The sequence below is a fragment of the Uloborus diversus genome, chromosome 3, assembly GCF_026930045.1.
Source record: "Uloborus diversus isolate 005 chromosome 3, Udiv.v.3.1, whole genome shotgun sequence".
NCBI lineage: Eukaryota > Metazoa > Arthropoda > Arachnida > Araneae > Uloboridae > Uloborus > Uloborus diversus.
The window spans coordinates 175,344,208-175,361,867 of NC_072733.1; positions in this window are offsets into that span (position 1 = coordinate 175,344,208).

Below are 17,660 nucleotides of genomic sequence, written 5' to 3' on the forward strand. Positions count from 1 at the left end.
ACCTGCCCACGGCAGAAGACATTTTGCAACTTTATCACCCATTCCCATTTCTGTGTGCTGCACAATAGGGTGGATCGAAAAACAACTTTTCTTTTTTTTTTTTCAAATTTCGATGATGGATAGTGCGGAAAAGGAGCCATTGGTGAAGAAAAGTGCACATTAAAAAAAATTTGAATTTTTTTTGCACAATTTCTTGATCTGCCGCAATTGGGTTGAAGTTTCGAAAAAATGCTGTTTTCTAATGTTTTTAGCCAAAATTTGTAAAAATAGTATGTTTCTACTTTCGATGATAAATTGCGACAAAGTCAAGGGTCGGAAGTAGCGCGCTACAAGTAGCGACGCTACTGTAGTAGCTACATTTTTTAGTAGTTTTGTAGTGTAGCGCACTACTTTGAAAAAAAAATTAGAGTAGCGAGTAGTTCGATACAAAGATTGTAGTTTATAGAGATTTCTAGAAACTACTTTTACATTGAGGTAAAAAAAAATAAGAGAAAAGAAAGCATTTTATCAGTAGCGTAAGAAAGGGGATTGTGTCCATATACAGACCCCTAATTTGAAGTTCATTATTAATTAATTAGATCTTACAGAATAGAAGTTCCTATAAAATTAATTCCAATATTGAAAATTAAAGTTTTTCTCCTTTGTTTAAAACATGTTTCCCTCATATGAATCAATTTTATGTAGAGTAAGTCCGGCGATTTGCCCCGTGTGATAAATTGTCACAGTAACTGTATTTCAGAGTGCGCCTGTGTCAAGTTTTTCGAGGGGATTTGTGTATAAAGAAGCTACACGCATATACTAAAGCCATTTTCAGCGATTTTTCAAAGGTCATTACAGCTTCAGAGCAAAGGTAAGAGTGACATTTTTTTAACGCTTGATCTAAGATTTTACTTTTAAGAACTTTTGTTTAATTAACTAGCGTTCAAATATTATGTTCAATTATCGGTTTATACAGTAAAAGAGTATCATAAAGAAGGCTGTTACTATTAATTATAACAGCAGCCATATTGGCTTGCTGTTTGAACAAGAGAGTGGTGGGACAATTAACCTTGTCAAAAAGGTAATATGCCCCACCTGAATGAAGACCTGAATGACGTCGACTGTAGATTGGATAAAATGTATAGACTGCTTAGGATGGTTGCATGAAACGTGCACAATGTATAATCAGAGATATAATGGCTGTGGCAAGATTGAAAAGCAAAAGTTATTAAAAACCACAAGTAATGTGCTTATTATGTAAAACATTTTAACCTATATTTGCAGTTTAGAATTAAATTGATTTTGATTTTTCATTTAGTTGCCCACATTATAATTTGTATTTATTTCAACTAATTTAGTCCATCAATGCACTTTCTTACTAATAGCAGCAAGTTTTGCAGTGCTGGTCAAGTGGAGCATTTTACCTGGTGTAGTGGGGCGAATTGTCTGACTATCAAGGTAATATGCCCCAAAGCTGCAGTTTTTTTTTTTTGCAATAAAAACTTTTATTCGTAGTTTTTAGCCACGATAAATTTTACACAGCATCTGGACCTACACTAAAAGAGGCGGGAGGTATTATCTTTTAATTTTTGTTAACATATTTTTTTGTAAAAAAAGTTTCTGCTTAGGTGGGGCAAGATCGCCGAACTTACTCTATATGTATGCCGATGCAAAATTTAAATCAAATTATGTGACTGCTTCTATTTACATTTTTCAAATAGCTGAACTGAAAAAAATTGAATCTTTCAACTTCTTAATCCTTTCTTGCACCGAATATACGTAAAAAGAGTTTAAAAACGAAACAAAAGAAAGAAACGTTAATTCTGAGTAATATTCCATGTTCAAATGAGCTAATAATTTTTCATTCAATTCTCAAACGTTGTGTGTGTACGCTTTCTATTTAATTATTATTTTAAAAAGAAGCTCCGTCCAGAACTAAACGAGCCTACTTTCTCGTAAGCCAACATCGACTTTCTATTATCTAAACAATATTCTCTTAATTAGCTGAGACTGCAAATTATGACAAACCTATCTTTTTAACTTTTTAAGCTCATTTCTGGGAACAAAATATGCCTCTTTCATCTTAAGAAATACATACGTAAGAAATTAATAAACGAGCAAAAAAAGTAGTAACACGTTTTAAACAAAGCAGTTAATATACTTTTTTTCGTTAAAAATTTAATCGTTTTCAAAAAGAAAAAAAGAGCAAAAAATAATAAGCTCATTAAAATAAACACATTATATGAAAAAAAATTGTTTTTCCTCCGTTGCCAAGAAATAATTAAAAAACAAAGAAATGAAAAAATATACGTTAAAAAATAATTGAAATCAGTAAAACTTTAACTCAAAGAAATAGTTTTCATCATTAAAAAAATCGCCAGTGCAACTTTTTATGTTAAAATATAAAGTATTCCGAATTTTGCTTTATTAGCCGCTGCCAAAAACAGAATACATAAATTAAAACTTTTGAGAGAAAATAAAAGTAACTCATATCATCAATAACATAGTAAAAACCAGGACCTTGGAGTCAGAGTCAATCTGATTTTGTGGTAAATTAGTCCGATTCGCGAGTCGAAGGTTTAAATTCAAAGCTCGGAGTCTGTCACTTTCCCTCTAAGTTCGTAACTCTGCCAATGTTTGCGGATTCGCAATCGGACTTCTTTTGAGATAAAATACTCGGAGTCGGAGGCTTTAAAATTCCAGAGTCGGAGTCTGTCATTTTCCTTCAGTGTCTAAATTTGTGAAGCTAAGAGCCGGCGTCCGACTGAGGGGACGGGGTCGACGACCCTGAAATTCTAGGCGTTGGAGTCAGGAGTTGGTTATCATGAGCTATTTCCAACAAAGAAGGCATATTTGAAGTAAATATGCCTTCCAACAGTTAAAGTTTTCCCAAGTTTGTTTGAAGCAAATTCGCCTCTAAGTGCGGGTTCTATGTTTGCCTTTAATTTCCCCTCAGGCGCTAGTAATAAGGTTTTTTGAACTGTTCATATTGTACCGAAAAATTGTTCAAATGAAAAAGTGAAACATGGGAATGAGTTGTCCTCGCGGAGATCTTTTCTTCTATATTTGACTTTTACTGGACAGGTAGGCAAAAAGTAGCGACTGCATTTCAAAAGCAGTTTGTAGTCGCTTCATTTTAAAAAACGTAGTGTAGTTGTAGTTAACTACATTTGTAATAAAGTAGTTGTAGTTCACTTCAAAAATAAAATGTAGTTTTTCCAACCACTGGACAAAGTTCATGTTTGTTTAAACACTTTACTAGCTTGGATTTACCAAGAGTGACTTATTGTGCTATTTGTGTGATATTTCACTCAAAACTGTTCAATTTTCACCTTTTCACAAAGGGTGCAGTTTGGCTCCTTTTTTAGAGAGGCAGGATATGTATTTTTGTTATCTATTGTAAAATTAGCGTATCGAGAAATGCAATTATAAGACTCTGTTCAATAAATTAAAAGAGCGAAGACTATTTAGTTTACATTCATGAGTAAAAGTGCCGTAAAAATACTGACCCATTCTTCATTGAATGAAACTTGTTCATGACAAATTTAAGGCAATAAATATAAATTTTCAAATCCGAGCAATTGACTTAAAAATGCAAGTCATATATTTTAGGCGATATAACCAAAGTAACGCTTTAAACTAAAAGGGTTGGGTAGATTTACAGTTTTACGACAAAAACGCAATATCCAATCTGATCCCAGTTTCATGAAACAGAAACCTACCTGCGCTTTTGCGTTTTGCTGCCTATTACAGAACTGCTCATTCTTCCCTAATGTTTTTACTTAACTGTTCACTGTGCGTGTTAGAAAAAGTAACCAAGTCACGCTACGTTTCAGAAGCACTCTGAAATTGACGATCATTCGGTTATTAAGAGAATAGGTTTTCAGTGCTATTTGGCTCAAAGAATCCGTTTTACAGCACGCTCAATTAAGGGAAGTGTGCCTCCAGGAACAATATCGTTTAAAATTCAATGTTTGATGAATATTTGCTCGCACACATGTTTAATGATAGTACCAATAAGGTCTTTTATCATGTTAAAAAGATATGATCTGTAAAATGTAGCGATTGCAATAATAGTACTCCGGTATTCCGGATACCGGTATTTCATGCAATTTCGAAATAGTGTTAAACCAGTATTTTATAAGGTAAAATGCTGGTACTATCGCTATTTGTTTGCTATTTGTTTCATTTGGAAACATTTGATTTCGAAAATATGTTTACCAACATTTCACTCAATGAACTGCTATTCACACAGTTACTGAACTTTTCAAAACAATCAATACTTCACTCAATCAGGAGTTTTTTCTCAAAATATTTTAAATTTTTCATCTTTAACAACCATTTTAAAAATGGCAATTCATGCTTTCAACAAGTTAATGGTATTGCTATGGGTGCTAAGTTTAATTCGACCCTAGCAAACCTTTTTCTTCTATTTTATGAAAGAAAATTTTCTATTGATAATCCTGGTACTACACCTTTTTGTTGCAGATATATCGATGATTTATTACGTATCAACTGCTCCAACTTTTCCGAACACAGCAAAAACACTTATCATAACTCCCTTGCATTTAAAAAGACTAGTTCTAATTGTAAAATTTTCAATTTTCTTGACATTAAAGTTAATATTGACTTCAACTGTGAAACCACAATTTATGATAAAACACGGAAATTCCAATTCAAAGTTAACTGTCTGCAAAGTTTTTCTTCTTGCCTCAGAAAAAAAGTTTTTATTGGCATCATTGTTTCGCAAGTCATTAGAATCAAAAGAATTTGCAACACTATTACATCATTCAACCAAGAAATACATCTACTTAAAAATAAACTACTTGAAAACAATTTCCCAAATAATCTCGTAAATAGTATTTTCTCTAGCATGGATTTTTTGATCGACACTTCGCTTCATTGTAACCATCTAACTGTTCACTAGTAGGACTCGACCGATGCATCGGCCTGGCCGATGCATCGGCGCCGATGGTTCAACAATTTATTCATCGGCATCGGCGGCCGATGCTAACTTGCAGGAAACATCGGCCCATCGGCCTTAAAAAACATCGAAAAGCCGATGGAATTGGCCGATGTTTTCGAAAAAAAAAACCTTTGATGTTTTACTTTTTAATGCAAAGTAAAGGGAGTTATTTTTTTCATATAAAATTTCAGTATGACTTTCTATTTTAGTCCCCTTTGAAAGTGTTTTTAATACTGCATTCAGGTACCAAACAAGTTAATTATTGCTTTGTTTCTTGCAGCTGGATGTACGTATGTATCTCTCATAAGTCATAACTCAAAAATGCTAAGCTGTAGAAGGATAAATTTTCGCATGTGGGTTGTGTGCGTACGTTCCAGTTGTGCACTTCCCTTTTTGTTTTCGATCGGGTATTCTGAAAAGCCTCTTTACTCATTTTTTGTGGCTATTAATTACTTATTTCAATGCAAAACTAATAAAGCATTTCAGACTGACGATCATTTGGTGATATATTGCCGAATTGAAGACCATGGAAACAAATAAGAGATGGCAAAACCGGTTTTTGTGTCATTTTTTTAGATTCCCGTTGAGCCGACGGTAATTTTTAATTTTTCGATATTTGTAATATGAATCACAGTAATGCAGTCTTTTCTGTATCGCTTCGGCGGAGTTACAAGTTTGAGGCCCGTCGAAATACATTATGGGGCCCTATTTCTCTATCACACAAGTTGTAAAACATTTACCGTAAGCAGTTTTGTAACTCCTACGGTGCCCCTATGGTTATGGGGCTTCTCGCGCAATTGCAACATCTCTACATAGTATAAAATGAAGTCCCCAAAAAGCGTCTGTGTGTTTGAACTCGCAAAACTCGAGAACTACCTGGCCGATTTCGATGAAATTTTCACAGTTTGTTCCTTTAAGTCCTGAAAAGGTTTGCAGACCAGTTCGAAAATAATTCGATGAATAGTTCTTTTTTTATTCCAATTTAGGTCCAATTTTCACATAAATTCCCGAATATGGGAGTGAGAAATTACTCGCAAATAGTAATATTATATATCGTTGGAAAGGGAAGAATTTTCCGCGTTCCACGCAATTTGTTCCAATGCTCTAATTTAATTGTGGCGGGAGTTTTTTATGTTTTTAGCTCCAATTTTTTTAGGCTTAGCTGAAATTTAGGCACTACTTTCTTCATTAAATCCATCAATAAAAAGTGAAGGATTTGTCCCACAGTTTTCTTTTTGACAGCATTGGAAAAAGCTGCTTTTTTTACTCCAGATCTAACTCGACCTAAGGTCGCAAGTTTAACCCTCTAGCTCCATTAGAAAAAAAGTTACAAGCGAATTAAATGAAGTTCAAAAATCAGTTCTCTGTTCAAGTTTTTAACCATTTTATTTTGCGTTTCCACGGTAACGCTTTTTGAATCCATTGTTTATTTCCATCTTTCTCATTTTCAATTCTTAAACTTATTTTATTTTGTGTTTCCATGGTTACGCCTTTTAAATCCATCTTTCCCATTTTATTTTAATTTATTTAAAGTATTTTAGTATCTGTCGTCATTGTTTGGCGAGAAAATTTTGCATGATGTTTTTTTTTCTTTTTTTTTCCTTCATTTAATCCTGGTTATTGAAGATACTTCACTTGATGCAATGTTTTTTTTTTTTTTTTTTTCAAGGTAGACCGGGCTAAGCCGGGCAACGCAGCTAGTTTGCTATATTTTAATTCCGCCACTGCACGTCAAAACAAACTCGGGTGCAAGTTTTGAAAGGGTTTTTCCGTTCAATGCTTATGATTATTTTGAAGTCTTATTTTTTGAATTTCCGAGAACACTTGCGTGCTCCTCCTCCTACTCCATCAATTTCTGAAATTAAACTCTAATTGTACTTCTGAGTTGTTTAAAACTAACACTATTCATAAAATTAGAGATTTTTTAAAAAAAACTTTATCTATTGTTTAGAAGGAATTTAGAGCATTAATGTAAGAAATTGATTAAAGACGTTTTGGATGGTGACATAATTCGGAAATCGAAGGGACTATTTAATTTTTTCTTCGGAATTGCTGAAATAGATTCAGAAACTCTTCCGAGGCGTTGGTTTTAGCGGTTCTTTACTAAAAAATTTAGGCCGAGGTTGGGGCCGAAGTGTGAATTACTCCAAAACCAGAGAGTGACCCCTTCCCTAACCCTTTCTCGAGGTTTCAAGCATTTCTTAAATATTTAGCAATTATTTATTTTAGTCAAGAAATGTCATTTTGCATATTTCTCATACTTGTTTCACCTATATTTCGTAATGCGCCATCTTTTTTGCATCATTAATAGCGATCGATTTTTTTTTTTTTTTGTAAGTAACTATTTTTATGTATTTATATAAAATCAATGAATATGTTATTTTTGTTTTTTATAGAAAAGTTTCAAGGATTTTCTTTTATGCAATTTTTTAAATTTCAGAAAATTATTGTTAAATTGAAAAATTTAATTTGAACTTATTTGTAAAGCTTCATAAAAGATTAAACAATCAAATTTTCAATATTATGTGTGCAAACATCAGATCAAGTAATATATGTATTCAGTTATTAACTTGGTGTAAATATTGAGTTTGTTTATTGTAGCTGCGTTTTAAAAACATCTCTCTTTTCATGGCTATTTTTTTCAGCAAAATTTATGTCACTGTTATGGCTTTCATGAAAAATGCAAACTTTTCTATTCATAAATTGTAAATAAGTATAAAAATATTCCTATTATGATTTAATATTGTAATTTATCTGTTACTTTTTTGTTTAATTTGATGAGTAAAAAATGTCTACGTGTGCAATCTTTCCACTTTAATTGCGTAATTTGTTAACGGTTTGATAGTTTTATTCTTATTTTTTTTAATTTAATCAACATAATTTAATATTTTTTAACTATGTTTAATGTACCTAAATCCATACATTAGTACAATATTACTGAAATCTTAGTAAATATTCAATTAAAAACAAACAAACAAATCAATTGGTTATTAAACAATCTCTTTGTTTTTCTTCCTTTTTTTTCTTTCTTTTTTTTTAGCTGTTGTTCTTTCTCTTTCATCATACAGCAGTAAAAAAGAAGAAGCATAGCTACACTTTATAAAGTATAAAGATTGTACGTAGTACGATCCAAAAGTTCGGGGACAAGCTGTATAAAACCTTACCCAGAATAGTTCACATTACCGAAGCACATCCACCTTCAAAAGGTTACCTTGAGGGACTATGTACTTCTGCCAGTGTTCATATAACTTTTGGAAGCACTCCTGGAATCCATTTTTCGATGAGCCTTCTATAATGTAGCTTTATCTTCTCATGACGGAAGCGGCGTCCATGCAAATGTTTTTTTTGCTGGGAACAGGTAAAAGTCACACGGAGCTGAGTCCGACGAAACGTTATTTGTTTGTCATATCAGAGTATTGACCAATCGAACCGTGCATCCTCAACATGAAAGTTGCCTTCTTCCCCACGATGAAGTTAAAGCAGCAGCGCAAGAGGCCTTACAGGAGGTTGCGAAAAATGTCTTTCAGGAGTGCTTCTAAAAGCTATACGAACGTTGGCAGAAGTGCATAGTCGTTCGAGGTGACTATTTTGTAGATAGATGTGCTTCGGTAATGTGAACTATTCAGGGTAAGGTTTTATACAGCTTGTCCTCGAACTTTTAAATCATACTACGTACGTATGAGTTTTAAACTTACTATTTCATAACGTTTTTGAGTGACACAAGTTTACGCACATGAAGAGATCACAAGAGAATTTGCGATAATTAACTGAGGAGACATTCAAAATGGATATTTCGGTCATCTATATGTTCTTAAGTACATATGCATATACAGATGTGCCGAAAAATCTTGTGAAGATTAAATTGGGTGATCGTAAAACAGAAATTTAGGTCAAAATCTGATTTTTTTTTTGTGATCACAATTCCTTATTCGTAGAAAGGAAGAAAAAGTGAAATGAATCAAAGATCCTTTAAATCCCTGATAATTTTAACAATTTATTTCTGTTTGATTTTTTTTTTTGCCATCGGCCAACGGCATCGGCCATCGGCAATCGGCCATTTGGAGGAAAACTATCGGCCATCGGCCATCCTTTAACAATCGGCATCGGCCCATCGGCCAAAAAATGCCATCGGTCGAGCCCTATTCACTAGTATGAATTTTTTGGAGGAAACCATGTGTTTGGACTTCAGTTGAAGATGTTTTTTACCCGACTGCGCGTGCGCGACGCAAAGGAGGGTAATGTGTTTACAAATCTATGTATGTATGTCTGTTCCTATGTGGCGATCTGCAGGCTGAACGCCTTGGCCAATTTTGGTAATTCTTACGTCAATCGATTTGTCTTAACCTTGGGAGTGTCACTAAACACATGACAGTAATCAAAATTCACCATATCAACAACCAGTTGCCATATTTTGTCAGTTTGGTGATCGGCGCACGCTGGGTGTTGCACACTGTGTCGCACGCTACCTGCGTGCGACAAATGCAGGTAGTTTTCATTGCCTGAAATTTTTTGTTTACTAAGTCTACTAATTGGGGTCTCATTGGCCGAGTGGTCTAAGCGATTGCTTCTCCTACTTGAGGCGGTGCGTGAAGACACCCTCGCTCCGGATGTACTTTCCCCTCTTTCAGATGTAAATTCTTACATGTGTTATTTATATGTATTCTGTACTGTAATAAAAAATATATTATGCGTAGCGAAGGCAAGATTGTAGTCCTCATCAAAATAAACCCGTGCAATATGCACCAAAAGAAAGAGTCTACTAATTCGATTTTTATCTCTAACATGTTGCATTTGTTTTTGCCTTGATTCAAGGGACTGAGTTTCGCGACGTGTACTTCTTGAGAGGGTTTTTTAGTTTTGCGAGAAAGATTTAACTGACGACGTTACCGATTTCGCGTCATCATGAGTTATACAGGCTGCTTATATAGCTGTGCTGTGGTGGACTTAAGTTCGCGCATTTTTGCCGAAGGTCAAGCACATGTAGCTTTAAGCCGAGTTAGGTCCCTAGAGGGATTACTTATCAGTAGTTTAGACCACCGCAAATTGCTTAATAAACCTCACGATAGAAACAAACTATCCCAATGAAATGACAAGGTAGCGAAATGTACCGTCTTATAATCATAATAACTAAGTCAATAAAAATTAACTAAAAAGTGTAAAATAAAAATTTTTTTTAAAAAAACGAAAAATCCGACTGCGTAAAAACCAAAAAAAAAAAAAAAAAAAAAAACTAAAAAGAAAAAGAGACAAATCATAAATTCAAAAGCAGAATAGAAGGATCAACAGTCGGGGCCCATTCAAATTTTACGGGGTTCTTTGAATTAGAAAGGAATGGGCCTCGACTGTTGATCCTTCTATTCTGCTTTTGAATTTATGATTTGTCCTACCTGTGTACGGTTATAAAACTATTTCAACGGTGTAGTTATTCAGTAGTACTTAATAACATTCTATACTAATGGGCTTATACATTTTTCTTTTTAGTTTTTTTGGTTTTTACGCAGTCGGGTTTTTTGTTTTTATTTAATAATTTTTTTTTTTTTTTTTTTTGAAATTTGTTTTTCGGTCGACCTGGAATGTTTTTGGACCTGATTTAATGGATGATCCTTTTATTTTTTTTAAATTCATTTGAATGATTTTGTTTTAATTTTATTTTTATAGACTGGCACGAAAATTGACTTGATGAACATGGATTTAAATTTGCATCCGGACACTTAGGTAAGACTTTTGATTTTTAGCTGGTGGTACGGTGGAGGGATATTAATGATAGCCTTGGCTTCTAATGTCCAAGATGAAACCCCAGTGCTTAGTTTTAGGTTCTTAGTTCCAAAAATCAGCATTCATTTTTCACATGTGGTGCGTTTAGCCCAATGTAGTCCTGAATTCTAGCTTTTTCAGAACAAAACATCCTACATTTAGTTTTAGTATAATTTTTTGGTCTTTTGACTATAGAATGAAGTTTCCACTGCTGAAGAGTTCTGGCTTCATCTTTGTCATTTATCTGTGTTGTAACCTTGTCTGCTTGTTGTTTTATTGATATTTATATTTACCTGGCTAATTTGTTTGGCTGCTTTGCGCATCTTAGGGTTTGTGGTTTTAAGTATTGTAATTTTATCCTCTTTAATATGTTTTCAATATATATATATATATGTGGGTGTGTGTGTGTGTGACTTAACCAGGACGGTTGTCACCCGAGGAGGAAATTGGAAATTTGTAGTGTCAACATCCCCCTCAACCGCAAAAAAAAAAATTCTATGCAAACATGACATTTATCTAGTTTTCAGAAAAAACTTGTTTTTATATGTGTTGTAACGAAAGTTTAGTTATCTAAGGTAGAAAAGACAAATATAAATTTGAAAAGGGAATCAACTTTAGGGAATGGGCGGGAAAATTAACATAGCAAATTGGCGAGAAATTCATCTTCCATTTATATACAGGCGAACCAAATGACCTTTTAATTTTCTACTACGGGCAAAGCCGTGGGGGGTACCTCTAGTAATAAATATAATTTAAATCTTGGAGAAAATTTTCAAATTGAATACGTAATTTTTCAAAACTCGGAAATTCATTTTGGGTGTTACCCGACATCAAAAGGGATAAGATCTACCGCCAATGTCTTAACATAATTTTGTTTCGTGGTTACAATAAAGCCCCACGTCATTTCAAGCATGTATGTCCAATTTGTACCTATCTACGTATAATATTCCGTGTATTATTAATTTTTCGAATGTATACCAAAACTGTCACCCGGTATATATGTATATATATGAGGCCTCACACCAGACTTAAAACATTTAGGGCTGAAACTAAAGTTTTATGTAGCGTGGTATTTTTTAATATAATGAATAATTTTTTTTTCTTCTTCGACACTCGCTTTAGAATAATTGAATAAAGCAGGTACTTCAAAGAATTAAATATAATAACAATTCGTTTTCATGCTATGCTAAGTGATCTCTTTATGCAAAGAAACATGATCTCTAATAATGCGTCCTTATGAAAGCGACAAGACAAATAGACGTGCTATTAAGAAATACCGTGACTTCAGACGCTTAATTGGTTTCATCAAAGAAAGAAAAATTTCCTCCGCTGTAAGTGAAAGAAGTTACTAAATTCCACAGACAAAAGACTTTAAACTAAAGCACGAGAAATTCCGCTGTTTTTCTTTTAATGCTCATTAAACAAGTGCTGTTCTTCATCATAAGTAAACTGCCCAGACATTAAAACACATTTGCAAAAGAACTGAAGAAAGTTATTATTAAACAAGTCTGCCTAGATTTATACTTTCCCGGATTTTTTTTTCCCTTTATTATTTGCTTTATCCTCGAGCACTTTTTATGTTTTGTGTTTATTGTGTTTGCTTTGTAATTAAGTTATATTTTCTGTTTTTAAAAGTGCTGTTTTGTCATTACGAGAGGCGCGAAACATTCTGGAATTGCTCCACATTTTATAAAATTACCCTAAAAAGATTGTCATTAAATCTATGTTGACATACAGAAAGAAGTCGACTTAACATCATTATTAACGTAACGTGTATATATTTTTTTTATTGTTATGAAGACTTGATATTTTTTTAAAGTTACATACGCAGTATGTAATATTTACTTCGTAAAAAACGATATAATTCTACAAGTGAGGCAGCTTTATCATCAATTTTAAGTTTTATGCATTAAACACTACAAAATATGTAAATAAAATCCGTAATTGATTAAGAATAATCCATGTAGTTAAATATCTGAGCTTTTTTGTACTTTGTAAAATTTGTCTCGTGCATGCTGGGGAAAACAAGATGGGGCAAAATAATATAATTCATTTCGTTTACTTATTCAATCATTCATTAAATCAATTGCGTATTCGTTTACTGATTAACTCTTTTACATTCTTTCCTTTTATTAATCCACTAAGTTACTAATGCATTCAATTATATATTCACTTTCCTATTCACTCATTTATTTGTTTTCATACGTCAATTAATTTGTTTATTCATTTATTGTTTCATTATCTTTTCATAAATTCATTCATTGTTTTATTTATTTATTCATTTGATAAAAAATATCTTTACTAATCGAATAGAAAAGGCTTGACAGAAAAAAATTATGCTGCACTTTATCCCATGAATAAAGAAGGAATCTTTTTTTTTTTTTTTTTGAAGATTCAAATTTACGTCCAAAAATAAAAAAAATGTTTCAAAGCAAGTTTTACTATAACATTCAATATTTTTTCTTAATGTACTACAATTTTCAAAACAAATTTCCAATTCGTTCATTTTGATCAAGGTAAGTTATCTTTACTTCTTTGCCCCACATTTCCCTACTATTAGTTTTTTTTTTTTGATACTTACTATGAGTATTTCATAAAATCTAATGGGGAATATGTTTACACTGTACTACTTTCACTGCATACCACCGTTTTCTCTTTGATAACGACAACCTACATCTGGACTATCCGGCTCTGAGCATACGATTAAAAAAGTTTACTTTTAGTTACATTCTTTTCAGAATGTACTGATAAAGCTGCTATTCTCTTCAGTAATGTTTTATGTATCAGTGTATCAGATAATCTTTACTATATTAACAAATACTCTGTTTATTATTAGTCGCAGAATATTCTAGGGTCAAAAATACCTTTTAGAGCAGTGTTGAATTCAGTCGATTTGAAATATTTGTACCTCAGAGCCAGACTGACGTAAGTTCAAAAATTGCGATATTCTGTTTATTAATGCATTTAGAATTCTATTCCGCATCGAGCAAGGTGAATGCACTTCTTAAAATAATTTATATATATATATATATATATATATATATATATATATATATATATATATATATATATATATATATTATCATTATTTATCAGCGTTAAAAGAGCGCGCTTCCAATATTTTGCTTGTGCCAGACAAAAGTTTTTCTGTCTCCTGTAAAATTGCGATTATGTGACTTACGTTATTCTGGCTCTGAGGTACAGATATAAAACATTCGTACCATCCCAAGGATAACATCAACAATTAAGAATTCTTTTCGGAAATGAACTGATAATAGTGAACCCTTTAAGCGTCTAGTCGGGTAAACGTTATATGGAGAAACGTTAGAGATTTTGTCCTAGAAAAACTTAGTTGATATATTGGTGGGGTTGATCCAAAATCATTAGATTTTTGGTTTGGTTCATGTAAGGATTTACTTTTTTTTTCGTAAGTCAATAACAAGGTAGGCACTTTAAGTAATTTCGTAAAATATGCAGTCATCAAAAGCAAATTACAAATATCGCCAAGGAGTGAATGGAGGATAAATTAGAATATATGTTGAATGAGTAAATTTGTTACCAACTTTAGAAAATACATTATACTTCAATGTAGAAAAAACGGGACGCTTGTCGGTAGAAAAAAAAGTTGCTCAACAGCACATCCTGGAGCTAAGACCAGACTGATACCGCCTCGTGGCATTAACTTCTATGCTAGTTTTTTTCTTGAAGATCTCTATTGTAGCAGGCATTGGAGCTTTACAGCTTGAGTTTTATCAAATGTATTTAAGTATTTATTAATCAAATAAAACCAAAAAGCTATTTTGAGACAACATTTTATAAAACGTTAAAAATGGGATTAACTAATGGGTTACTGGATTTGTCACAGAACGTCTCAAATGGAACATAAATTCAGAGAACCAACTATTCCACGAAAAAAAAAGAAACAAAAAACATAAAAAAAAAACTTGATCACATGTTGTGTTTATTGTTACGAATGATAAAAATTAATTATGCACAGAAAGTGCGCTTTAAAAAAAAATATCTAGAGTTAAAAAATGTATTTTAATTATTCTAGTCGATATTAAACAAGTATGGAAGAATGAAATTAAACTCGAATGCGATGAGATTACCAGAAAATATTCATTTTTTGATACACAGCCTAAACATATGGATCAGGTACTTAAAGCAACATTCAACTATAATAAAATCTATAGAGAAAACAATAAAATTAAAACTAAATAACGTACTCATGATTAACTTTAAAACTATTATCCATGTATGGATGTAACATAAATTTATGTAACATACATCATTTGACAGCATAAATCACGTTAGTTGAGAGCTATTTTCTTGCCTATGAGAGTTACTTTCATCATAAAAACTTCAACAGAATTATTTATCTCGTGTTTATTTCTTGGCAGTTATCCATGCTTCTAAAAAATCTTTAATCTCTTCTGCTTTTATGATGAAGTTAATTTAAACATCAGAAGTCATTGTGGAATTTCTTTAAACTGATTTTAAATTCAGTATGGAACTTAAATACTGTCAGTGCTGGATCTTGTGTGTGTGTGTGTCGGGGGGGGGGGGGGGGGGTGGCAAGCCGGGGACATTCCCCTCGGCGGTGAAATTTTGGAAGGGGATATTTTTGTCGATACCAAAACTTGAAGGAAGATAGTAATAAGCGGCAGTTTCAAGATTTTTCTCCGTCTTGGGAAAATCGAAAATCCTTGGCAATAAATATAGTGGTACCCATTTTAATAACAGAGGCATAATTTAATCAAGAATTGGAAACGCATTATAGAGCGAGAGATCCCACTAGGAAGTTTCAATATTTGAAACTGCGAGCAGCGTCAACCGTATGTATGAACCGCTTTTCTTTGGGCAACCCTATACCATCGGTGTTGTAATTTTTTTACCTACATTTTTTAATATAACTTATGTGAAAACTCGATGAGGGGAAAATTACTCATTTTTGGAGACCTTTCCACCCAACACACAACCACAACCAGGGTTGTTGGCGAACAACCCTGGTTAGTTCACACGCAATAGGTACGTGTTAGGCAAACCTACTTTATCGTTTTCTTTAAATTCAATGAGGGTAACTTACTCATATTTGTGCACCTTTTAGCCCCCTATTAACCCTGATTAGTTCAAATGCAATAGGTAAGCAACCTTATTTAAGCATTTCGTTTACAACTTTTACTCTTTATTTATGATTACAATTTTGGAAACTTTCTGAGGGTAAGTTAACCATCTTTGGGCGTTTTGTAGCCTCTGGCAACCCTGATTAGGTACCTGAAAAAGGTAGACAACCTTACTTTGGCGTTTTATTTACAGCTTTTACTCTTCATTTATGACAACAATTTCTGAAAACTCGATGAGGAGTAAACTATCTCCCTCTTTGGGCACCCTTTAGCCCCTGAAAACCCTGATTAGGGACCCGAAAAAGGTAGGAAACCTTACTTAAACGTTTTATTTCCATCTTTTACTCCTTTTTTTATGATAACGACTTTTTTTATGATAACGACGGAAACTCGATGAGGGGAAATTATTTATTTTTAGACAACTTTCAACCCCTGGCAACCCTGATTAGTTCACGTGAATGAGGTAGGAATTCTGAATTTTGCGTTTTATTTACAACTTTCACTATTCGTCTGTGGTAACAATTTTTGGAAACTCGATGAGGGTTGTTAAGCCTTGTGGGATCTTAGACTATTACTTTTCTTCTATTAAACAGAATGAGAACATACCGCAACCTTTTATTCAGAAATATTGAATGAAGTACATATCCCAGAGATATATAAAGCAACATCACTGTTAATATTAATGTTTAAATGCATTTTCTAAATTTAGTAATGTTGGGTTAGTAATGCTAAATAATGTTATTTGGGCAGTTTAAAAATAGTTAAAATAATAGCATTCCTCTTTTTGCTATTAGTAAACATCTATTATTAAAATTCCTGACACTATCAAAGTTACACATCAGCATTACTGATTGAACCATCTTTGGGCGTAGCCAATTGTAAGCAACCAATTGTAACTAACATTGCATTAAAAAAATAAGCAGTAACTAATGCTCAATAAATACGTATTTGTAGGAAATGTGACAACAATATTTCCAACATAGAGTGATCAGGAAGTGGGTGAACCCACAACTCTTAACTTTCACATTATAATACTTAAAGTCAAATTCTTGTTATGCACTGTTACCTTGACGTCTTAAGAGTCAAACATTGGTAGGAACACCATCCATGTCGTAAAACAGCTGAATTCTGCGCCATGTTTTCGGAGATCTTCTTCAGCTCCTTCTGTCTGACCTACAAGAAATCCCTATTATTTGATGACACCAGACAATGCTTTCTGGTGTTCCAAAAAGCAATAAGGAAGAATACCTCGGTATTACACAAAACATGAAAAACGAGCAGCTGTGGAACACGCCTTCGTCTTCGTGACTCCGTATATCTCCACAAAGTAATGTACGACCGTATGGCATAAAATTCATCTGTGTTGCGACATGGATGGCGTTCATATCGATGCTTATGACTCTTAAGACTTCAAGGTAACTGTGCGTAATAAATATTAAGCCAAAAGTAACGTGCTGTTGCAAATAGGGGGGGGGGATATGACCACTTTCAGACCACAAACACTATATATCTTCACTGCACAAACTATATAAAGATCAAATTATATTTTTATATGAATTTATCTTTAGTGTATTCCGGAAGATCAAACTCAAGAATTAATTATTTAAAAACTTTCATTAAACTACTAGAGTATTTTAGACATTTCTAAGTCTTTGTATTAGTTGTGGAGTCTTTGAAAAATAATCTCTCTATTTATATTTAAAAAAAATCAATCTAAAACGTTCTATCTCTGTATCAGTGCTCAAGATTCATGTTTATATTTATCTCCTCGAATCAAATCTACTGACACGCCTTCGTCCAATTAAAACAGAGAACGTCAAGGATACCAATAACTTTTA